The sequence below is a fragment of the Papaver somniferum genome, chromosome 10 (genome assembly GCF_003573695.1).
Source record: "Papaver somniferum cultivar HN1 chromosome 10, ASM357369v1, whole genome shotgun sequence".
NCBI lineage: Eukaryota > Viridiplantae > Streptophyta > Magnoliopsida > Ranunculales > Papaveraceae > Papaver > Papaver somniferum.
The window spans coordinates 92848095-92875119 of record NC_039367.1 but is presented as its reverse complement, the minus strand read 5'-3'; positions in this window follow the sequence as shown (position 1 = coordinate 92875119).

Genomic DNA, 27025 nt, shown 5'->3' with positions numbered 1-27025 from the left:
TATTAACAGAACCAAATAGATGGGAGATATTGGTAGATGGATCATCAAATGGAGAAGGAAATGGAGTTGGAATTGTTTTAATTTCGCCAGAAGGAATAAAGATGGCTTTTTCATTCAGATTGGAATTTGCATCCACTAATAATGAAACAGAATATGAAGCTGTGATACATGCCTTAAAATTCGCAATAGAAATGAAACTAGAAAATGCCAGGATCACTAGTGATTCGCAGCTAGTTATTCGCCAAATAAAGGGAGAGTATACTACAAATGAACCATCCTTGAAGAAATACAAGAAGCTGGTTGAAGAATTGTCAGCGAAAATCCCAAAAATAAAATGGAGGCACATTTCAAGAAAGGATAACAGACTCGCAGACGCTTTTGCTTTCATCTCAAGCATGATGACAGATCCAACTGCGAGATGCATAAAAATACAAACACTTCTGTCACCAATCAATAAAGAAGAAGAAGAGTGGATGTGATGATAATAGACAATGAAGAAGAAGAACAAATGAACAATATCGCAGACTGGAGAATGGAACTTCATGCATATTTGGCGAAAGGAGAAACACCAAGAAATAGATTGGAAACACACAAGTTAAAAAGCCGTGCAACGAATTATGAATTAAGAGATGGGTTGCTATACCGAAAATCCTTTAATGGACCATCACTCAGATGTTTGACACGAGAGGAAGGAGAAAAGTGCTAAAAATGTTACATAGTGGGGATGCTGGCAATCATAGTGGAGGAAGATCTTTGGCACATAGAGCAAAAATGCAAGGTTATTACTGGCCATACATGCGAAGATGCAAAACAAATATCAAGACGTTGCGAAGATTGTCAGCGGCATGGAAAGAAAATACATGCACCTGGAGCACCACTCATCTTCAACCAGTGTGTGGCCTTTTGGAAAGTGGGGCTTAGATATTGTGGGCCATTTTTACCAGGATCTGGACAAAGAAGATACTTAATAGTCGCAACAGATTATTTCACAAAATGGACAGAAGTGAAGGCAGTACAGCATATTCGCGACAAAGATATCTTTACATTCATATTCGAAAATATCATTTGCAGATTCGGAATTCCTGCACAGTTGGTATCTGATAATGGGAAACAATTTGAAGGACAGAATATAGAAATGCTACTTAATGCATTCAAGATAAAATGTGGAAAGTCTACTCCTTTGTATCCACAAGCTAATGGGCAAGTAGAAGCAACAAACAAAACAATTGCAGATATATTAAAGAAGAAATTGGAAGGACATCACAGAGCATGGTGCGAACAAGTACATAATGCAGTATGGGCTTATAATACAACTAGAAGAGAAGCTACTGGAATGTCACCTTTTTGTTTAACATACGGAGTTGAAGCGGTGTTACCAACAGAAGTTGTTATTCCGACAACAAAAAGAGAAGCTTGGGAGAAAAATCTTAGTGCGGGCTTGATTTTAAATAAACTTGATGAATTAGAAGAAAGAAGAGAAAAAGCTTTACAACATATGGAGAATTATCAGCGAAGATTAGCCCGAGAATATAATAAACGTGTCAAAATACGCGAATTTCAACCAGGAGATTTAGTTCTGCGAGAAACACCAATATATCAGCGAGAAAATGGTGGAAAATTAGCGAAAAAATGGGATGGACCTTACATCATTAAGGAGATAGTTGGAACAGGAGCTTATAGATTAATGGATCCAGAAGGAAGAGATGTTGGTCATAGATTAGACAGACCATGGAACAGGTTGTACTTAAAAAGATATTATCCGTAAGAAGCTTTGAGAAGTTATGGATTCTGAAAGAATAATTGCAAGATTACTCATATCAAAACAAGATCATGATGTGCGAAATTTTCGCAGAGATAATCACAGAACAATGACATAAAAGAAAGGGGCGAACCTTTATGGCGTACACCCTAGTTCGCGAATAAAATTTCGCAAGAGGCAAATGTAAGACCTAAAGTACGTCATATTAGGGGGTACCTGTTGCATGGCTCAGGGAAAGGCTACACCGCCACCGGAACCTGAGTCATGGAGATTTGGGGTCAATAAAGCCCATCCGGGAGAGGCACCTTGGATTCTCAGCTTAAGCATATGACTTGGGTTGGGCGACTAAGGTAATAAGGACTCTCCCAAGGAGTGCAGATCTGATCAAGGCGCCGAGGTACACGGTTGAGTCAAGAGTGCCAGGGACGTTTGAAGCGTACCTTGCCATTCTTGACAAGTCTTGGCTTATACTGCACTCGGCCTGAAGAAAACCCCACTTAGGGTGCAGTCTCGTAACCATAACCCTATAGGTAAAAGGGATAAGAGGCTGCGAAAACAACTGGTTGTTGTTAAGACTGGATGGGAGGAGCTAACCTTGTATGGTAGAAGTACGCCTCCTTGAAGGGGCAACCAGGGGGAGATAAGGGCTGCACCCTCCATTAGGGAGCTGATAAGTGTCTTAAGACGCAAATGTCATGAGGCTTTTATTCGCAAGATATTAAGGCTTGTCATATTTGTGCAACAATCCTGAAGAGGCAATAATACAAAAGAAAAAGATAAGACGAGATCAATGGGTTTTCGCATGAAAGTGCGAAGACGTCCTGCGATTTCGTCGCAAGACGGCAATGTCATGGGGCTTTATTTTCGCAAGAATATTTAGGCCTGTCATATTGTCGCAACATTCCTGAAGAGGCCATAATACAAAAGAAAAAGTTAAGGCAAGATCAATGGGTTTTTGCATGAAAGTGCAAGGACGTCCTGCGATTTTGTCGCAATGACAAGAGGTGGCATAATAAGACCTTTAATTAGGAAGGCAAAATAAGACCACATGATAAAAAAAATATTATAAGTATTCGTAACAGATTATTTTTTGCAAGAAAGATAATGAGAGGCAAGTATGGGAATCAATACACAAGAAGCATTATCTTTTCATCAACAAAATATTAAAAGGAAAAGTTGATTCCAAAGTTGGTTGAAAAATGTAACTCGCAAAAGTGATAAAAATAAGACAGTTCAAGAAGACAAAGCTAGATAAGAAGCTCAAGCTTCTTAGTATTAATTCAGTACAGGAATAAAGAAATTCTTCGCCAATATTTCATTATCGCAAGTCTCCTTCATTTCGGTTTTGATCTTCGCCTTGACTAGCATCTTGATTATCGCCAGCAATTACTTCTTCAGGAGAAATTTCTTTCTCATTTTGATTAACACCAGCAGATGCTTCTTTAGAAGGAATTCTTCTTCATCTTCCAAGAAATTATCCTCTGCACCGCTTTCGTAATCATAATCACTATCAGGACGAGGAACTTCATCATCATCTACTTCTAAAGGATCAATTGATGTAGGAGGAAGAGATTTGGACAATAAAATGTCATTTACAAGGACTTCAGCCCGGAGATGAACTTGACGAAGAAGTGCTCTCTGATGATTCCTATCTTGAATATCCTTAAAATAAGCAAGATAATCAAGTCTTCTTTCTGCTCGGTCGCGAGAACCAGTAAGGGTAGAGACGAGCAATGCATTTTCTTTGCGAATTTTGGCATATTTAGCCTCCCAAAACAGAAATAAGAATGAAGATTCTTCTCAGACTCTGCGAAAGATAGAATACAAAATTTCATTAAGATGAAGAATTCAAAGATATGACAAAGAAAAGATAATTAAGGCAGTCAAACTATTATGACTACCTTCCTTTTGCGAAATAAGGTGTTGAATCAAGGACAACAACTATTCTCCCAACGGTCCATTGCGTCATCAAATTTATCTCCAACTAAACCTTTAAGTCGAGACTGAAGATTTTTCTCTTTAGAAATAAGAAAGGCATTTTTCTTCGCAAGAGAAGAATAAGATTCTTCTAATTTGGAATATTGTTCTTTAAGCTGATTCGCCTTTACACTTAAAGCTATTCTACCTTGAATGAGTGTATCTCTTTCAGCGATAGATGACTCTGTTACTTCTTTAAGTTCATTTCTCAAAGAGCGAAGAGATTGCTCTTGGTCATCATACTTTTTGAAGAATACTAAGTTGTTGCGAAGATATCGCCATCTTGTTTAAATAAGTTCGCTTCTCTTGAGATAAGGTTTTATTCTCATCTGATAAAGTTTCCATCCCTAAATTAGCTTTAGTTAAAGAATAAGAAAGACGAGATACTTCATTACTTAATAAATCTTGTCTTTGAACTAATTGGGTATTTTCATTGGTAAGATTATTTATATGATCAAGAGAATATGAATACAGGTTATCTAATTGGTTATATTGATCCATCTAGATTTCTTTATCAACACGGGCTTCTTCAACAGCAGATTCAAATTGATTCTCTCTATTATTCGTTTCTGTTTAAAGATTAACATGCGAAAGAAGGATTTCAAGGATAATTAAATATGGGAAGGATAAAACCATTAAAAAGGCAAATTAAAGACACAAATAAGAAAATCATACCTCTCAATTCATCATTCTTCTTGCGAAGATTTTCACGATCCAGCAAAACATTCTGAAGCTTCTGATTTTCGAGACGAAGAACATTACATTCTTTTTCCAAAGTTGTCTGCGAAGCAGCTCTGTCAGAACCCAAATGCTTGCTCAGAATTTCGCAAACATTAGACTTGATAGGATAAATAGAAGACTTCTTGACATCATCCAGAACTTCAGATAAAACTTTGAAGGCAATATCTATCCCTTCCACAGTTTCTTTCGAAAGGGGAAGAGACTTAGGTAGAGAACTAGTAGAGATAGAAGGTTGAGAAACATTCTCAATGGGAAGAGAAGAGGTTTCATTCACAGAAGGATCAACAAGGGGGGTTTCAATCATTGAAAGGTCAGCTGAAGGAATGAAGTCTGAGGCAGCTTTTTCGTGAATTGGAGATAAAAGTTTATCTTGCGAAGATGTTGCAGGAGATTTAGAAGAGATGAGTAAGTGGAAGGGAACAGAAGTTGGAACAATTTTAAGGTGGCGAGATTTCTTGAGAGGTTTATTAACATCTTTATCACCCTGCGAATTACAATACAGATAAGAAACAGAGGAAACAATATTGTTATTAGAAAAAGATAGTGTTTCTTACTACCTTCTCATTCGCAGACTTTCTTTTATGCGCAACAGCCTTATGCTGCGATTTGGGAATGTTAGGTTTCTGAACTGTAAATCTAGTGTTGGAGGCGCTTTTGCTGAAATAACAAGAGTATGGGAATCACATAAACAACATCAAATAAGGCAATAAACAAGATCAATTTCAACAAAACTCATAAAGAAGAAAAAAGAAAACTAACCTTGATGAATCCATGGAAAAAAATAGCAGGGAGATTGTTTTGAAGAAAATTACGAACTATGAAGATCTGCAGAAGAAATAGTATGAACATGAAGAAGAAATTAAAAATATTGAAGAAGAAAGAAGAAAGAAGAAAAGTTGCAATAATGGAATTTGCAGAAGAACGATGAAGTTGCATAGAAAATAAAAAGAAAGAAAAAGAGAGTGAGAAGGAATATATATATAGAGGGAATTTTTCCTCGAGAAAATAAATACGATTAATACGGAAAGATATAAGCGGTTAAAAGGCAACGGTTACAAAAGACGTGTCGACAAATAGATGGAAGAAAGAATACGTGTGATAAATGCAGAATATGAAGAGGAGAACAGCTGCAGCATTTCTCACATCATTTTCTACTTCGCAGAAAAGATATGAGAAGAGGCAAGATGTTGGATCAGAATCTCGCAACGACAATATTTCAGCGAAATTATCAATAACACAATACAACAGCGTCGCATAACAATTTCAGAAAGAATATAATAAATGACGTCAGCTAAGATTACGAGAAATATGTGATAGTCCTGCGAAAATTAGAGAGCTTGCGAAATTAATATTTGTAAGGTTGCGAGAATGTCGCAAATCATACCCGAAAATAAAGGACAGATTAGCTGTCATCCACTATGTATTTTCCTATAAATAGTCGTTCAAGTTGTAAAGAAAGAGAGAGAAATCTTTTTTGAGTAAGAAACAAATAAATATGAGAGAGAAAGTCTAGATCAGAGATCATTCTTGATTTTTTTATCTTTTCTTGTAAGAATATTCAAAGATTGATCAATAAAATTAAGAGTGTAAATCTAAAAATGAGTTGATTAATAATGAAATCATATGAGGGGTGTAGTGTAGGATTTCCTGCAACTACATAAAAGTTGATGTAAAAATTAGAGAAAGACCGGGGCTAGGATCACCATTGGTCGATATTAGTGATTTAATAAAACAATAATTATGCAATTCAACATTCAAATTGATTCTAATAGTATTGCCTAGACATGTAGATTTTCAAAAGAATAGATGTTAATCCAAGCATAGAATATCAAAACACTAAAGAAAGCATATTCTATCAAGAGAAAATACACCTAACTAATAAAAATCATATAATAAATTTTGAGTTCAATGCAAAAATCATAATAGAGTTCTTATGATTAATTAAAATAAAGATATATCACTTTTACCGAAACAAAAACTTCCTCCATCGCCCCAAGGATTGGGTTTAGCTCATCATCATGTTGGAAACACGCTCAAAAGTTGATATCATTTATGCTCAAAAATGGTTTACAAATGATGAGAATGGTTAAAGTTACAGAGAACGATAAATGCAAACTGTCGATGTTACTGTAGTATATAAGACTGTCAACTGTCAGTCGCTGTTACTATAGCTTCTAAGACTGCCACTGTTGTGTTGCAATTACTGTAGCATGAACGACTTTCTAGGATGGTCTTATGTTCTTCGTGTTCTTCACAACAGCAGAAATGGTGGTTTCCTGCCACTTGATTATCTCGACTCTCTGATGCTCTGCAACTATCCCAATCTCCCTCCCCTTGACTCTAACAATCCTCCACTATTTATATAGCCTCCAAGCACCAAGAATCCTCCTCCATAACTCCAAATATCCTTCATTAATTCAGAATATTCTCTACTTCCAGCCACGGGAATAATTTCCTATTGTAGCTCCTTCACGCGTTATTTTGTCACTGGCATACTCCAATCGTGTAGAATAATTGTTCTAGAGTATGTAAAACCCGCAGAAGACACATGCCACCTTCCAAAGATAAGAAAATCCCCAAGATTATTTCCCGGAAAAGTACACGTCCCTGTTTTCTCTACTTCCAACGATTCAGCCAAAACTAGTCGACCCAAAAGCCCATACCAGCCCTATTTGGGCCTAACAAGATCATCCAAGTCGAAAACAGTGATTCAGTTTCACTGCAATTCCTAAAAAATCAAAACAGAGAATGTCGCAGGTGAAAGATTAGTTTCCCGCCAAAAATCAGTTTCAAACGATGAAGAAGGGTGCTAAAGACAAATTTGGGCTACACATAGCCATGGGTGCTGAGAATGAATTTGGGTTACACATAACCATGGTGCCCCTTATCCAAACTTGGAGTCCGCTTAACAAATGACCTGCGCGGGCGCCCCGATTGATTTTTCTATCCGAATTTTCCAAAAATGATTATTTCCCAAAAATACCTACAAACACATAAAACACCATAATAAGTACGAAATCGAGTACTAACAATACAGAACATTGAGGACAAATTAGACACATAAATGCGTCTATCAAATACCCCCAAACTTATTATTTGCTAGTCCTCGAGCAAACTAATAAAAAATAAAACCGAGCTAATCTCGGGAGGGTTTACCAGAGGTGTACCCACAAAACCATTACTCCAGACCCTAGCTATCTACGCAGAACCTTGGAAGGCACTAAAGAATCTCCTTGGTTGGCATACTTATTGAATACAGGAGGAAGTACCCTGATGCGAAATTCCAATTGTTGTACACGAGTTTGCACTCAAGCATACTAAAATTCATATAAAGTGACAGAGCTCTACTCAAATAGTTTCTGGACATCATAAACCGGAGTCAACCAATCACATGAATAGATTAAGAAGATGGATGTAGAGAAAAACGTGGATGATGTTGACTAAGGTGAACCTATCTTAATGGACTGAGAAACTGGTCTAGACTAATATCAAGACACTGGCATATACAAGCGAACCAGTGCTCGATAATCCTAACTCTAGGTCAACTCAGCTGGCATATACAAGGGTACCAGTGGTCAACTTTATTGTATTTATTTCGGTTGGTCTGGTGGTCTGGTCTCAATTTTTTTTTTTGATCTCAGTCACTCTATTTCACCCTAGCAATGGTAAAAACAAAAAAAAAAGAAGTGATCAGGATTCTTTCGATGTTTCCATCACGAGGATATGGCGAAGCTACCATGTTTTCTTTTTTCTAACACCTGAGCTATGTGCTTTTATGAATAGACTCTTCTAGATGTTTCCATCTAATCAGATTGATTCCTCAACTCCTACAACCAAAATGCTTCCATCCACTTAGATTGGTTAGTGCCATCCTTAATAAACATAAATTTCTAGGCTCTGGAGTTTATTTATTGCAGCTAACAAAAAGTTTCTTCCCCACCCCCAAACTGAAATCTAACATTGTCCTCAATGTTCTAAAGATGAAATTAAAAGCATGAACAAGGAGAAACTGTTACCACTTGAGAAAAAGAAATAAGGAAGGATATTACCGTGTCACATGAGCGCGGGTTCCTCCCAGTAAATGTTAATTTTAAAGTCTCTATCTAGACATCAAATTCCTCAAAAAAGTATTGTCACCTTTCAAAGTCGTATACCAATAGTCGAAAAAATTATGGGTCCACAAGACCAAATAGAGCTAACACAAATATGAGACAACTGCACTGGTTCAGAAAATGAAAAGAAGGAGCACATCCTCGTCTAAGGTTTCTGTCAAGATAACTGGGTTTATCTGGGTAGCATAATTGAGATTCTTATGTGTATCTTGATAAATATATTCATCCGAAAAACGGGTCTCTAATACCTGAGTTACCTCCTGGACAGTATCAGGTGGATCGGGTTGCGGAGTCTGAATAGACTAAAGTGATATCTCAGATGCACAAAGCTCGAGTCCCAAGTTAGGGACTCTAATTAGGGATACGTGACAATCACAAGAACCATCACTACCCCCAAACTTAGGGTTTTCACTACCCACATACAAGCCTCTAACTATTGCTTGAATTTACGGATCTTCAGAGTCCTTAAAAAACTTAAGAAATTCTTCTAATTCTCCACCCCCAAACTTAGGGTTATCATTACTCTCAGAAATACCTAACATTATTGCCTGAATTTCAGGGTCCGTAGAGTCTTTAAAATACTCAAGGGATTCTTCTAAAGATTGATCACACATCTGTTCTAAGAGAATGGTTTCCTCAAATTCATCTAAAGAATCTCCCAATAGAGTATCATGCCAATTATCCTGAACTAAAGTGCTAATCATATTCACTTCTTCTAATTCATCATTCTCAGAAGGTTGTCTAGTAACATTAAAGACATTTAGTTCAGTGGTCATATTACCAAAGGATATGTTCATAAGTACGGTCCTACAGTTGATGACAATGTTAGCTGTGGCTAAAAATGGGCGACCTAAAATCACCGGAATTTTAGCACTTGGGTCCTGAACTGGCTGGGTGTCTAAAACAACAAAATCCACTGGATAAATAAACTTATCAACCTCAATCAGAACATCCTCTATGACACCACGAGGGACTTTGACAGACCTATCAGCTAATTGTAGTGTCATTTTAGTCGGTTTCAACTTACCAAGACCTAGCTGGGTGTATACATGATACGGGAGTAAGTTAACACTAGCTCCTAAGTCAACTAATGCCTTATCGACAGTGTGGTTACCAATTGTACAAGATATGGTAGGGCATACAGGGTCCTTATACTTAGGGGGTGTTTGGTTTAGAAGAACTGAACTTACTTGACCAGCTAGAAAGGATTTCTTATGAACATTAAGCTTACGCTTTCTTGTACAAAGATCTTTAAGGAACTTGGCATAAGCAGGCATCTGCCTAATTGCTTCTAATAAAGGAATGTTGATGTTCACCTGCTTAAATATTTCCATTATCTCGTTGAAAGTTGACTCCTTCTTTGTTGGGGTTAACAACTGAGGATATGGGGCTCTAGGCACAAAGGTAGTCCTATCAGGAATTTCTTGGGAATCCTTAGGGATTGTTTCAGTTTCCTCAGTTACGGGTTCCTCTTGGTAAGTAGAAGGTGGAACTACAGTATGTTCACTAGGCATGGCTACCTTATTGTCTACTGTTTTACCGCTCCTAAGGGGTTTTATCGAGTTCACATGGTTTGATGATTCCTCATCAACTAAAGATATTTGATGGACCCCCTAGGATTGGCTTGAGTTTGACTAGGAAACTTACCTTCTTCTCTCTCACTTAAATACTTAGATATTTTATTGACTTGAATAATTTAGCAAGAGTCTGGGAATTATCCTTATGGTTCTGCTTGGTTTCTTGTTGAAAGATGAGGTGGTTAGATGATAACATATCATGGTTATTTACTAACATAGTAAGAGTTTCTTCTAAGGTAGAGATCTTTTTCTCAGAAGTGTTCTGAAACTGGGTTTGACCTGAAGGGTTCTGAATATAACCAAAACCTGGGGGAGGCTGAGAATTACTAGACGGACCTTGATTCTGGCCCTTAGACCAAGAAAAATTAGGATGGTTTCTCCAACCAGGGTTGTAGGTCTCTGAGTATGGGTTAAACTTCTGACGGTTCTCAATCCTAGCATTGTTATAAACAAGACGAGCTTGCTCTTCACTAACCTGACCTTCCCAAAATGAGTTATCGGGCTCTATTCCACAACTAGAGACTTGAGAGGCTCTATTAGGTTCGACAAGGGACCTATTTTTAGACTGTCCCATTTCCAAAGCTTCTAACCTTTTAGACAAAGCAACAAACTTAGCATCTGACGCAAAACTCGTATCTACCATATTGGTGCTACTTTTATTATCCAAGAGTCTTTTAGGGGGTTCAACACAAGACTCCCACTGTTGGGATTTTTCAGCGACAGCTCCTAAGAAGGTAAAAGCATCATCAACATTTTTACTAGTGAACTCACCAGCGCACATAGACTCGACCATGGCTTTGGTCGAATAGTCTAAACCCTCATAAATAATTTCTACAAGTTTCATCTTATCAAATCCATGATGAGGACACTGGGATAGGAGATCATTGAATCTCTTAAACCTATAAAGAGACTCTCCCTCTTGTTGCACACTAGCACTAATTTTCTGCCTAACAGCTGCAATTTTATGCTTAGGGTAGAATTTCATATAGAAAGCAGCAATAAGTTCCTGCCATGTTTCAATGGATTCAGATGGTAGGTTCTTTAGCCAGGTCTTGGCTTTATCTTTCAAGGAAAAGGGGAACATCTTAAGTTTCAAAACTTCATCAGTAAGGTCTTTTATTCTAACTGTCCCACAAATTTCCTCAAAGTTCCTAATATTAAAATAAGGGTTCTCATCATCTTTTCCTAAGAATATAGGGATCATCTGAAGAATACTAGGTTTTATCTCGAAATTAGTCGTATTGGCTGGAAATTTGATGCACGAAGCTCGGTTGGTCCTAGTTGGGAACATGTAATCTTTCAAAATTGCCATCGCTTGCACAACTGAAGTACTAGGGGTACTTTACTCACGAAGAGACAGATTCTCAAAACTGAAGTTTCCAAAAACGGGGTTCTCAAAAGAAGAGTCTTCGAGCTCCCCGCCTTCACAAGAAGAACTACTAGGTTTATCACTAATCAAACGACCTAGAGTGTTTCTTTTCCAAGCCCGTTCTCTAATGACCTCGGGCATATACTAGAAAAACAAAAGAAAAAGAAAAATCCTAAAAGGAAGGGAAGTTCTATGCAAACACAAACAAGGCTGACTTCACCACAACAAACCTACTGATTTCTAGCAAACAAAAAGCATGATGGCTCCACTTAGATTGTTTCTAGACCAGCTTCTAATCCTTCGAAAGGGAATTCGTTACAATTTAAGCAAACCCCTCTGGAATCAATCCGAGTCAAAGTAAGTTGAATAGAGGCGAGGGAAGCTCTGTGGAGCTTTGATACCCAAGGACTCACCGGCATTACAAGGCGGCGCAGTCATGCATTCAACTCACGGAAACCATCATGAACTTCGAAGTATGCTTAAAAGAGTAACCAATATTTTTCGAATGACTTTCCTATTAAGCTCGTTACCCTATCGGTCTCGTTCTAGTCAGTATTTTAAGCTTAGGTTCGCGTTTGGTATCGTTTTCCTAAAGCGGGAAAGAAGAGAACGGTGATCACATCCGAACCCTTATCTTGTATGGCCAGTCCTTACCCTTTACTAAGAAATTAAAGCAGCCATTTTCGAGTCCTCAACATATATGCATACAAAATCATCCAGTAAACCCGCTGACAGGGGATTCACGGGTGATTAGAATTCTTGCTTCCCGTTCCAGATGGTGGATGAACCGCTGAAGTATACTCGGGCCACGACTCCTATGTCATGTACGAACCCGAGGGGCCGAGGCGATATCGTAATCGCCGTCCTTCTCTGCAAACAATTTATATTTAAAGCTACCCTTCTGTAGGGTTTAAAAAATAAAAATAATGTCCCGAAGTTTAAAGTCCAAAGTCCAAAAATAAAGTGAAAAAGAAAAAGAAAATTACAAGAATATAAGATATCCTAATACAATCTAAATAAATAAATAAATAAACTCTTTTTTTTTCGCTCTGTTCGCTTTGTCTTTGACTCCAAATCTTTAATTATTCACCGAAAGCTTTGGCAAATTTTTTCTTTTTCTCCTAATTCCAAAATCTGTAATGCGAAGACAAAAACCCAAAAACGTAAAGTAGAACAAACAAAACTAAAAAAAATAAAAACCTAAAAAAAAATCTAAAAACTCTAGCCTAAAGACAAGTCCGCGTCGGCGACGCCAAAAATTGATGGTGATTTTCACAGTGGTTGTAGAAGTGGTAAATAATAGGATTCGTTCAAGACTTGTGAAGGTTGTTCTTTTAGATTTAAATTTTAAGAATAACAAAAATAAAGCAAGTAAAAGTTGATGTAAAAATTAGAGAAAGACCGGGGCTAGGATTCCACCATTGGTCGATATTAGTGATTTAATAAAACAATAATTATGCAACTCAACATTCAAATTGATTCTAATAATATTTCCTAGACATGTAGATTTCCAAAAGAATAGATGTTAATCCAAGCATAGAATATCAAAACACTAAAGAAAGCATATTCTATCAAGAGAAAATACACCTAATTAATAAAAATCATATAATCAATTTTGAGTTCAATGCAAAAATCATAATAGAGTTCTTATAATTAATTAAAATAAAGATATATCACTTTTACCGAAAAACAGCTTCCTCCATCGCCCCAAAGATTGGGTTTAGCTCATCATCATGTTGGAAACACGCTCAAAAGTTGATTTCATTTATGCTCAAAAATGGTTTACAAATGATGAGAATGGTTAAAGTTACAGAGAACGATAAATGCAAACTGTCGATGTTATTGTAGTATATAAGACTATCAACTGTCAGTCATTGTTACTGTAGCTTCTAAGACTACCACTGCTATGTTGCAATTACTGTAGCATGAACGATTCTCTAGGATGGTCTTATGTTCTTCTTGTTCTTCACAGCAGCAGAAATGGTGGTTTCATGCCACTTGATTATCTCGACTCTCTGATGCTCTGCAACTATCCCAATCTCCCTCCCCTCGACTCTAAAAACCCTCCACTATTTATATAGCCTCCCACCACCAAAAATCCTCCTCCATAACTCCAAATATCCTTCATTAATTATGAATATTCTCTACTTCGACTCTCTGATGCTCTGCAACTATCCCAATCTCCCTCCCCTTGACTCTAACAATCCTTCACTATTTATATAGCCTCCCAGCACCAAGAATCCTCCTCCATAACTCCAAATATCCTTCATTAATTCCGAATATTCTCTACTTCCAGCCACGGGAATAATTTTCTATTGTAGCTCCTTCACGCGTTATTTTGTCGCTGGCATACTCCAATCGTGCAGAATAATTGTTCTAGAGTATGTAAAACCCGCAGAAGACACATGCCACCTTCCAAAGATAAGAAAATCACCAAGATTATTTCCCGGAAAAGTACACGTCCCTGTTTTCTCTACTTCCAACGATTCAGCAAAAACTAGTCGACCCAAAAGCCCATACCATCCCTGTTTGGGTCTAACAAGATCATCCAAGTCGAAAACAGTGATTCAGTCTCATTGCAATTCCTCAAAAATCAAAACAGAGAATGTCGTTGTGAAAGATTAGTTTCCCGCCAAAATTCAGTTTCAAACGATGAAGATGGGTGCTAAAGACAAATTTGGGCTACACATATCCATGGGTGCTGAGAATGCATTTGGGTTATACATAACCATGCTGCCCCTTATCCAAACTTGGAGTCCGCTTAAGAAATGTCCTCCGGGGGCGCTCCGAGTGATTTTTCGAGCCGAATTTTCCAAAAATGATTATTTCCCAAAAATACCTACAAACACATAAAACACCATAATAAGTACGAAATCGAGTTTTAACAATACGTAACATTAAGGACAAATTAGACACATAAATGCGTCTATCAACTGGTGGAATAATATACCATAAACTGAGTTTTCGATCGAGCTTTCCCTAGATTTTTCATCTAAAATTCGGATTTTAAATAACTTTTAAGGTCTCTTATTACATCAAGAGTACACATCATGTCTGCACCATCAACATAAATAGCTACAATTCTAAATCAGGAACTTTCTTATGAATACGCAAGGAAAAATAACTTGCTTGTTTATTCCCTCCAATAGGGCTTTCAATGGATATTCGATATCCAGTATCCGTTTCCGAACATCTGGATTCCGTTAGGTTAATATCCGACATAACGGCTATCCGATATTCGATAACCTTAACGTAACGGATATCCGTTTATTAACATAACGGTAACGGTTAAGGGAGTTTCCGTTAGGTTAATATCCGACACCGTTAGTGTATAAATATATCATAAAATTTTCGGAAATTTTCGATACCTAATACCCTATAGGTTTACTCTTTAGCTATTTGATTACGTCTCTCCTTAGTAAATACCGAAAATTATCGAATATTAACAGAAATTATCGAAAATTATTGAATATTAATGGAAATTATCGGAAATTATTGGAAGTTTTTTGTATCATGAGTAGATAATGGAAATTAACGGAATAATATCCGATATCCGATAGCTTATCCTTAACCTTATCGATATTGAATTTTTGAATTCCGACGGATATTATCGGATACCAGATATCCGATAACCCTTAACCTTAACCTTATCGGTATTGCCAATATCCGACGGATTTTTATCCATTGACAGCCCTACCCTCCAAATCAAATAGCCACTTAGACAGGTATACCACATCCGCCTGATTGCTTGAATCTATAAGTGAGCATTCTATCTAAGTGTAAACACACTCTGTGGTTTAGAGTCATTTGATTTGGGAAAAAAAAGGATATCAAGTACTTTTGTAAATATTTACTATCTCTTGATTCTTTCAGAGATACGTAACAACCACATACATATGCTACATTTCAAGTCCTTTTGAATTACCAAGCTAACTACGTAGTGGAACACTATAACATTCATTATAAGAGAACAATTCCAGGGCTTTGTGAGAAACCTCGCGCCACAAGGCGAGTCCTTTTACTTTAAGACTTCTTTCCTCTCATTATGCTTTGTGACAAATTAATCATGTATGTCCAATAGGTTTTACACTTGTTTGGTTAGCACTACCGCACCAAATACCTGTATATTTGTCAAAGAACCAAGTTCTACCTGGATTCTATAGGCCAAATATGCTCTTCGTTGAAATTAAGAAACAAGGAGCTTGGTTCGATCTCATCTTGCTTTATTTCCTTAAGCAAGTGTATAAGAAATTAATCATCAATTTGCTTGCATGATCTTTCCATTGACTCGTGCGCATTCTCATAATCCACTTGGGATGTCATTGTTCTCTGGAATCATTAAACTTCGGAGCGTCCTCCAGTTTGATTCATGGAAATATTCAGAGACAATCTTATGAGATGATTTATGATGATATAAATAAGTTGTGCCTTACTCACCTACTTCCTTTCTAGGTGAGGATTGATCGAACCAAATGGTATCTCCAACTTTCTTTATGGAGCCACGACCTCAACCACACTTCCACTGAGTGTAGTTGCAACACATTAGTCTATAGTGTATATCCCGTATTGAGGATTTGTAACTTTGTAGGTAGGTTCATAGCTGGTATATGTGATCTCATCACTTTAGCAACATCAGTGTACATTCTGAAATCGAATATTCTTTATCACTTCATATTTACATTTGTGGAGTAAAAGAATCAATATGAAACACAGTGGGAACACAACACGACAATTCCTGTCGTTCTCTTAGAAAATATTTTTTCTTATCTCCCCCTACGACGGGAAGACTGTCTCATTAAAGTGATATCCCGCAAATCTAGCGGTAAGATATCTCCTGCCAAAAATTTTAAAATGCGGATAATTGTTGGGAACTCATTTCCAACATAACTACTTAACACTTTTGAAGACCCATCATAGTATGATGTGGAGTCATAATGGCACATATATAGTGCAACCAAAAATGCGTAAGAACAAAAATGTCAGGCTTAAATCCAGTTACCAACTGGTACGCAGACAATGTTGACTAATATTGGGTTCTAAAAACGAATTAAGTAAGATGCGTGTAATATCACATATCCCCAAAGCAATAAAACATAGGTTGGTACGAATAACCTATTCCTTAGGCACCATCTGTAACCTTTGATGGTAGCCTATGTGAGACCATTGGGTATAAGATGTTCCATATTGATCCTATTAAACATGCGATATTCATCAAGTCCTTTTGATGTAAATTCTCTGGCATTTACAAGGGGTGGTGAGCCTTACATGTAAAATATGTGCTAGTAGTTTCTTAAACGCAAATTTCTTGGGAACTATAACTATTCCAAAATGTCAAAACATTCACACTTTAATGGTCCGCATTCTGCATGAATATTTTTCTAAATTTCACCTTGTTTTTTTTTTTTTTTTGTAATATAGATTGTTTACCATTTGCATCTTAGGATGGTCTCAATCCTGTTTTACTGAAGACTTTTTGAAATGAATCATATGATGTCGTACTTAAAAGCATAATGGTAGGTATGAGGGAGTTGTGCATCTAGTACTTTAGAAAACACTTATTGAGAGATATGCCGTTACTTCGCATTCTATCAATCTTTTTTCCCGTTGTCTCGACCACTCAAACACAGTGATGTACGTATGAGTCCTTTCAAAACGAAATATCATGTCACAACCAAATTTCATTTATGGTCAAGTCAAAGTATTTATGAGTCAATTTCCAACATTTCATCTTCGGAGTCAATATGGATTCAATTATCCAAATACTATAGTGATTTACATTCCACTAGATTGACTCATTAGTTTCTCTAAGATATATGTCCTTCAAATATATTAGAGACTATAAAAGATGCAATCAATTACATTCTCATCATTGTGAGTTTCCATATGATATCCACTTGCATGGGTCTCTTTGGAATTTAACAAGGTGATTAGCTCTCGGTACATATAGAGCTTTTGTAACTTTTAATCTTTGTTCCATCTTGGAAAACAAAATTTGAGCATTGCTTCGCCCGATGATCCAATCATTATAAACAATTAGTTCAAAAAACTAGTGTATATTCCTTAAATTAGTAGGTGAAAAACCACTATTAGTTAGACAATGAGTCTTGAGAGATTTAATAAGTGGTGTGGCCTTATTACGTAACAAAAGTCGGATTCAACTCAATTACTTTAGAGTGAATATATGTTACATTTCATTTAGATATTTCTCAAGTACTTTAGAGAATTTATGTCTCGTGGCAATGATGTACCTGTACTTTGGTGTCATTACTACCGTGGGGGAAAAATACATCTTTATCTCATGATATATATGTCCCTTTTCACATGATTTGTATGATTCAGTACGTCTAACCCTCATTATGTCGTGGTTCTTTCCATTTTAAATTTTGCTACATTTAGCTTAATTTGAGAAATTCCTTTATCTCAACAAGTCAAGAGAATCCCATTTTGCATGTCAACCACTTACTTTAGGTTTGAATAGCTTACTAAAAAATATTAAAGGAAAATAGTGGATCTCTTGTTTGCATACTTTAACATATACTGGTTCTTTTGTATTATGAATTAAGTAGGAAAAAAAATGGAAGAAAAATAAATCCGACTCATGTCACTTTCTGTGAGTCTTTCGACAAAGTTGAGATTCATGTGCTTTTGACTACAACATAACTTTGTTGAAGTTACTGATTATAATACAATAATCTAATAAGTGGATTTCATCCCACTGTACATTCATGCTCCGGAAAAAATAAAATAAAATCATGAGTGTTTAAATTTTCTTCATAGCATATAGACATATGGCTCCACCTTTTAGACGGTACATTATCATTGTTAGAGAATTTTATATGAGATATACACCTTTTCTTAATGATCGAGATCAATGATCATAATTTAAGTTGACCGCTACTATGGTATGGACGTATCTTAAAACAAAGATAAAAATAATGGAAAATAAAATAAGTGAGCCCAAAAATTAATCACCATTACGTACCTCAAAAATTTGGTTCCCACCATAATAGCCAGAACCAGAACGAGAAAATGGCGCAAATCTTGTCTGACCTTGTCCATCTAAGAGTGTCCATGGATCCTCCCTCAATATCAAAATGGTAAAAAGAATTTACTTCAATGTCTCTCCAAAATTGCACGTTAATTTTCGTTAAAATTTGAAAATTTTACTATAATTAGAATGGGAAAGAAAAATATATCATTTTTAGAATTCATGAAATTATAATTCTAGTTAAAAAGTTAACATCAACTTCATTTTTATTTTTAATTTGTGAAGAGTGCACATGTTAATTTCATTCTTGTTGAAGTCATTTACATTTAGCATGTAATTTACATGATATGATTTCTATCACAACACTTTTTATTTAGGAAAATAAATAGATGATTCTTTTTGTTTCAAAATGAAATTATATGGTGGAATAGTGGAAGTTAGCAAAATCAAAATAATTCAAGTAGATTACTTCAACTTCATGCATTTGCGATATTGGAAGAAACTATAATGAAAGTTTTATTATATTCACTTTTCTTATAATGATTGCCTCCCACAATCAAAAACCATCCAAAGATGTTACTCTCTTGACGACTAATCAAGGCCTAGCTTTTTAACTTTTCAATACAAATTTATGTAAACGACAACAAATTATTAAGGATTAAAAACCTACCTTATGTATATTTTCTTTTTACACTATTTTGGAAACCCGAGGACTTAATTGTATGGCTATGTAAAACACTGGATTTTCAATTCCAGCAGGAAAAGGAAGGAAATGGATACTCAATTTAAACTGAGTAAATAGATTCCATACTCGATCTCATAGATATGTATAGAATTTTGTAGAAAACCATATTCGATGAAAGTCGTACGTACGACTTGGAGGAAGTTCTTTTATATCTTTCGAGATCCACCCTACAATAAGGGGTTAAAAAGCCAAAATAAGTCATTTTAGCCCTTATAAAAAGAAAACTTATTCTTGAACCTCTTTCTCATGTCACGTCGAGGTACTGCAGAAGAAAAAAATGTAAAATCTGATCCAATTTATCGTAATTGATAAGTAACATGTTGGTCAACCGTATTCCGAAACACGAAATAAAAAATCACTGACAATTCAAATTACCTATCAAGCCCTGAAAAGATTCAACAAATCTGCTATACTACCTTTTTCTCTAAAACATTTTAACAAACTCAAAAATCAAATTTAGTATGAATATAAATTAACAAGCAACAAGCAAATTCGAAAAATGTAATGCACTTATTACACCTCTAATTTTTTTTTTTTGATACCCTAAACTAGTGGTCCCTAAACTACATCCAAACTCCTTAAATTGGAGAGGATTTTGACAACTACAGGGTTCGAACTCATACCTCCGCAGTGAGAGGGAGCATGACAACCACCAGACCACTTGGTGATCGACTGTTTTTTAGAATGTAACTTTTCTTTGAACTTTTCTTTGAAATTTGTTAAAACAATATATTTTTACAATGTAACTTGACTAGCCATAAAAAAAATCCTATCTACACTCTCATTTCTTCCGTTACAAATTTTATTTGAGTGCAGTTTTCAACTATAATTACCACCCTACATAGAATCACACGGATAGAAACACACAACCTAAGGACCATTAAGGGATCTACAAAATTTATGAGTACCACAAAACCGACGAGGGATCAATGAGCCAACACACTTTTTTTTCTTCAAGGTAGCATCATAAATTTCTTTTATCATCAAATAAGTTTCTATGACAGAATAACATCTTAACAGGTGTTATCCTAAAAAGTGTTCATAGTGTGAAGAGAGTTTATGCGTCTGGTCCAGGCCCATCATCAAAACTTAATTGGGCCATAGGTACTAACACAAAAATTTAATCACAATCATGTAATTGCTTGTTCATATTATCATCATCTCCGTTTCTATTTGGTATGTAAAACTAATGGCCATGCGACCCTCATACATCATGCTTGATTTTCTATTCTTTTAAGAACCCTTCTGAAAGCAACTTCTGCATTAATGATTAATGAAATAATATCTGGATTTGTCCTAATAGGGTCCTTAATGAGTTACTTATATCCTAACAGGGTCCTTAACGTATTATCAGCGCCAAAAAAAAAAGTGAAGACATCTCTAGCATACTGGGAGGTTGAACCATTAATATTTATTCTTCTTTGGGTTTTGATAACTTTTGTAGGTACACATTTCATCTTTCGCCACGTGTCTACAAAGACACACGTGGAGGACATGCGGTTGAAAACATTAATATATGATGTCACGCGTGGACAGCCGAGAGACGTGCCTTGTCAAGATAGCGTCGCCACCCACCAGATCCAACGGTAGAGGATCGAGGAAGATGGAAACAATAGAACACTGCGAAGCACTGGAGGATAACCCAAGAGTCACTTTATCATATCCCCAGAAAGATCTAAGATACCAGGGCTGGGGATAGTCAGAATGATGCAGACAAGACAGGGGCAGAAGACAACTGCCTACCGCGGACAGACATCTCAACTACCCGCATTAAATACCCTCAAACAACGGACGTGTCAGTCAGCCTGTGGAGGGAGCGCAGATAGCACTGAATATTCAAACGGAACACGCAGAGAGAACCGAGAACACGAAGACGTCTGCGTAAGCGGCACAAGACACAAGAGGATAAGGTTATAACGGGCTTCAGAAGTGGACCCCAGGTAACTACCCTATAAATACCCCTCTCTCCCAAGTGAAGGGGGGAGGAGATTCTGGGAAAAGAGATTAGGATAGAGAAACAGAGAGAGAGAAAGAGTAAGTGAGATTCCTCCTGATACGCAGACCTATATTGGTTTCAAAGTCATTCGACTATTTCTGTAACTCTCACACATATAATGAAAACCCAATCCAGAGATAGATCTGAGAGAGAGTCATACAAGTTAATCGTTTCGTCTATGTTCATGTCTATACTTTATATATTCAATTCGTTACTCACGGCACATCATGTTCGTACATTTTATACTTCGTCTACTATTTACCTTATTGTATGAGCTCAGGACAATGATTGTAGTCGATGAGACGAGGAAGAGTATTAGAACACTGAGTTGAGGACTCGACATAACCAATCCATTCCCTTCAGGCGCAGCTTATTTACTGTATTGTCATGAGCTTGCGCGCATTGTTTGTGAATACCCAGATGACATTGATCTGCGTGTTCACAATTTGGCGCTAGAAACAGGGACATTCATCCCGGTAAAAGATTTATATTCTCCTGTGACTTGTTCCAGGCTTCATTTTCTGAAAATAACAATGTATGGAACACTACGGTTTTTCCGTTCATGATCTCAAAAACCAAAATTATGAACAGATCTGCGTTTATCTAAGTGAATCTGATTTTTCATGCATTTTCTAAGTTTTCACACCTTTAAAAACTAAAATTATGAACAGATCTGCGTTTATCTAAGTGGATCTGATTTTTCATGCATTTTCTAAGTTTTCACACCTTTAATAACTAAAATTATGAACAGATCTGCGTTTATATAAGTGGATCTGATTTTTCATGCATTTTCTAAGTTTTCACACCTACATAAATGGGTGCCTTTCATATCTTCAAGATTTTATATCTTTGAGAACCCAAAACGCTAATAAATATCACGTGGGACCCATTGTCTTCGTGATTTTTTCTCTCTTTTCCAGGGAAATATTAAAAGATGGAGAAAAGCAAAGATATCTGGAAGGAAAAAGCTTCGTCAAAAGAGATGCCAAGGACAACCCCAGTGGTAACTAGGAGTAAGAAAAGAGGTGAAAAGCTGAAGGCAGCGGATTGGGCGCAGGATAATGCGGAGAGTACGGCCCCAGTCAATGCCAACATCATCGCTGCAAACGCAGTAAGTGCCGCGGCAGCCAAAGAAGGAGCTTCAAGAGCTGGCGGATCCAAGGTTGGAGCTCCCAGAATAACCAATGCTCAACTACAGGAACATCAGGAAGTTGTGGCAGAGTCAGGAATACAACAACCCCTTTATGGGATGCCCTTAACCAACGAACAAAACATACCTTTCCCAACCAAGCAACCGCTTCTAATAGCAGGTCAACCCTCACAACAACCGTCAACGTCCCAGGGTGCACGGTTAGATCCTCCAGAGACAGTAATACAGATGTGAATGAGGAACAAACCATAGCCGCCGATGAGCGATTGCGGGCAGGAACACCAAATCAAGGATCAAATCATTCCGCTCAAATGATGGCCGAGCTGGAAGAATTAAGGAAGAATCAGAAGGCATACGCGGATGCTGTGGCGATATTAGCACAAGAGAACCAAACGCTCAAGGAAAGAATCATTCATAGCGCAGAGGTAGAAAACCAACGCGACGAAGCTAACTCCAAGGCTGTAGCACCTAATCAAGATAGAAGAATGGTGATCGCAAACAACCCGATTTCATTGAACCGAAGAGGAGCAAGGAGCAACCAAAGATCAGACCCTGAGTACAATCCAGAGAACTCGGACTACTACGACGATACCACCCTCCTAAAAGCAAAATCTACCATTCGTGAAGAGCACCAGATCACAATGAAAAATCTGCGTGCTGAGATGCTGGCAGAAATCAAGGAGATAAAAACTAGGCAGGGAGGCGGAAGACTAGAGCAACTGATGAAGGAAGCAAACACTACCCCGCTGACACCACATCTGGCCAGGGCTTCCATACCGCAGAAATGTTCGGTTCCTGCTTTCGATTGCTATGACGGGTCAGCTGATCCTGCGGCTCATCTTCGATATTATAATCGAATGATGGACCGTTGGGATAACGAAGATTCCATATTGTGCAGATACTTCCCATCAAGTCTAAAAGGGTCCGCGTTATCATGGTTCGATAACCTGCCATCAAACTCCATCGATTCCTAAGACCAACTCACAGAAAAATTCCTAGCAACATACATGTACAACAAAGTTGTCAATACCGGCATGGCCAAGCTATTCTCGCTGGAGATGAAATACAAAGAGACCATCCGAGAATATACTAATACATGGCACAATATTTTCCAAGCTATTAGCAACGTAGATCCCATGGTTAGTATCAACTTATACAAATGGGGGATGGACAGGATAAGTCCTTTATTTGTCGAGATCCACGGAACCATCCCTACCACCAAAGGAGATCTCCGGATAATCATAGAAAAGCATGCAAGGTTAGAAGAAATTCAGCGTGAAAATCCCAGAGCTCATGCTCAACGTCCCACACGCACAAATTCCGTGGATCAAGCCAGCAGGTCCAAAAGAGGAATCACAGAAGAACATCCCAACGCAGAAAGGAAAGAACGAAGGGATAATAGACGAACAGATGATCGAAAATTTGAAGATCAAGTCTATACCAAGCTGAATACCAGTTATTCGCGCGTCCTGAGAGTGATCAAAGGGAGGGAGAACTTCGATTGGCCATGGTACAAGGAAAAGCAGCCTCCTAGATCAGAAAAATCCAAGGAATACTGTGAATACCACTGTTTCAACGGTCATCAAACATAAAAGTGCAAAAATCTCAAGATAATGATTCAAAAACTGATCAACGCAGGAGACCTGAAGCAATATATACGGAAATTTGATAATGAAGATAGAACCAAGAGAGGCAAGCAGGTTCAATTACTAGAAGGCAACCACACCCTCAACACGATTTCATATTCAGAGATTCAAGGACCATCCCTAACCGCCCAGATTGGGGAGAGATTGAGAAAACAATTCGAAGATTATTGTGAGCTTTATAATATCGATGAGAAAGAGGTAAACGAGCACGAACAATGGATGGACTCGCCCGTGACCTTCGATGTAGACGATGTGGAAGAAGACATGGAAGACCATAATGATCCTCTAGTCCTCAGACTCTCAATAGCAGGGTGCAATGTCAAGAAAATTCTCATCGATGGAGGAAGCTCAGTCAACGTCCTGTTCTATGACACGTTCAAACGTATGGAACTCAACGACGAGCAACTGCTGTCATCTTACTAAACCATTTACGGATTCAACGGCGCAGCTACAAAGCCCCTAGGGGACATTGTCTTACAAGTAGACGCAGGTCCCATGAAAGTGGACACTCGATTCAGCGTCGTAGATGCACCTTCACCTTCAAAACGCCATCATCGGAAGAAGATGGGTTCACAAGATCAAGGGAGTAGCGGCAACCTACCATCAATGTCTCAGATTCCCAACACCCCAGGCAGTCATGGAATTTAAAGGAGACCGAGTAACTGCGCGGGAATGTCAGACCTTACAGAATCAGATCATTAACGAGCGGGAAGAAAAGCACCAGTCCCGAAGAGCCAAAAATAAGGAAATAACCATAGATACATATCTGGAAGAAATCTCCGGAAAAAACCTTCTGAACGTAAGCACCACTGGCAGCTCCACGACAAAAGAAGACGGAGAGCCCACCAAATAGCAATCAAAGAATGTTCCTCTCTTGGGGGAACCAAAACCCACGTTTACACCTGTCGAAGCAGCTAAAGAAGTCAACATAGGTACTGAGGGAAATTCGAAGATTATCAGAATAGGCACCTTGATGGATGAAGAAAGAGAAGCCGCGCTAATGAAACTTCTAAAGGAATATGCGGACATCTTTGCTTGGAAATTAGGGGACATGCCGGGAATTGACCCAAAATTAGTTCATCACGAACTTCGAATAAAACCAGGTACCCCCCCCCCCCTTTTAGACAGAAGGTGCGTAAAGTGGTTCCATAATACCATCGAGCAGTTGAAGTGGAACTCCGCAAACTACTGGACGCAGGATTCATCAAAGAAGTTAAGTACCCAACATGGATCTCTAACATGGTCATCGTACCGAAGAAAAATGGCGGAGTAAGGATATGCATCGACTTTACCAACCTCAATAAGGCTTGCCCTAAAGATAGCTATCCACTTCCAAGCATTGATCAACTTGTCGAGGAAGTTGAAGGATACGAAGAAATGTCATTCATGGATGGATACTCTGGATACAATCAATTATTCCTAGCAGAAGAAGATCAGCAACACACAACATTTTATACACCACACGATCTCTATTGCTATATAAGAATGCCCTTTGGACTGCGAAACGCAGGGGCAACCTACCAAAGAATGGTGGATGCAATTTTCAGACCATGGATTGGAAGTACGCTGGAAGTATATGTGGATGATATGCTCGTTAAAAGAAAGCTGCGCAAAGATCATCACTAAGACCTAAAAGATATTTTCCAAGCAATGAGAGTGCACAACATGAAGGTAAACCCAGCGAAGTGCACTTTTGGTGTCACTTCCGGAAAGTTCCTCGAATATTTGGTAACGAAGAGGGGCATTGAAGTCGATCCCGCTAAAATCGAATCCATCGTAAGAATGCCATCCCCAAAGAATTTAAAAGAGGTTCAGAAAATCAATGGTTCGCTGGCTGCGCTGGGGAGGTTCATATCCAGGTCCTTGGATAGATGTAAGCACTTTTTTAACATTCTCAAAAAAGGAAGCAAATTCGAATGGACGGCAGAGTGCGAGGAAGCTTTTCGAAATATCAAAGAATACCTGGTTGAGATCCCTATACTACAAAAACCGGACCCTGATGAAGTGTTGGCACTATACATAGCAGCAACAGAAGATGCAGTCAGCGCAGTATTGGTTAAAACCAACACGAAGATAGAGCAACCCATCTATTACATCAGCAAGACTCTGAACGCAGCAGAAAGGAACTACACGAAGATCGAGCAGCTCATCTTGGCATTAGTATGGGCAACCCTGAAACTCAGAACTTACTTTTTGACTTACTACGTCCGCCTCCATGCAAAGCTCTGCTAGAAGCAGTCCTTAAAAACGCAGGAAAAGTAGGCAGAATTGCAAAATGAAATACTCACCTAGATCAATTCAATATCATCCATGAGCTACAACACTCTCAGAAGTCACAAGTATTAGCAGATTTCCTAGCAGACTTACCATTGGATAACTGCGAAGAAGTCATCATCGAAGGACGAAAGGTAGCAGGACTACCAGAAATAAACGAAGGTAAAGACCCTATAGACATCTTGGAACCAAAAAATCCTAGGCAATGGGAAGTCTTCGTAGATGGGTCGAAAAATAAAGAAGGGGCGGGGATAAGCATCGTAATCACCACCCCAACAGGAGACAGGATCATACATGCTTTCAAGTTAGAATTCAAGGGGCATACCAACAACATAGTTGAATATGAAGCAGTGGTGCATGCCCTTCAGTTGATAATAGAAATGGGCTTAACTGACGTGCGTCTGACAAGCGATTCACAGCTGGTCATCCGGCGAATAGGTTTGCAATATAATGTTTATGACAGAACATTGTCAACATACATGGAATTGATGCAAACACTGGCATCACAAATCCCAAACATTAAATTCCGACACCTGGAAAGGAAGGAACTCAGGAACGCGGATGCCCTGGCCTACATATCATCGATGCTCAGAAACGAGGACGTCAAAGAAATCAAAGTAACCAGGATTTACGAGCCTTCAATTGTTATTCAAGAATTCTGCGCTGCGCAGCAGAGAAACCACGCAGAAGA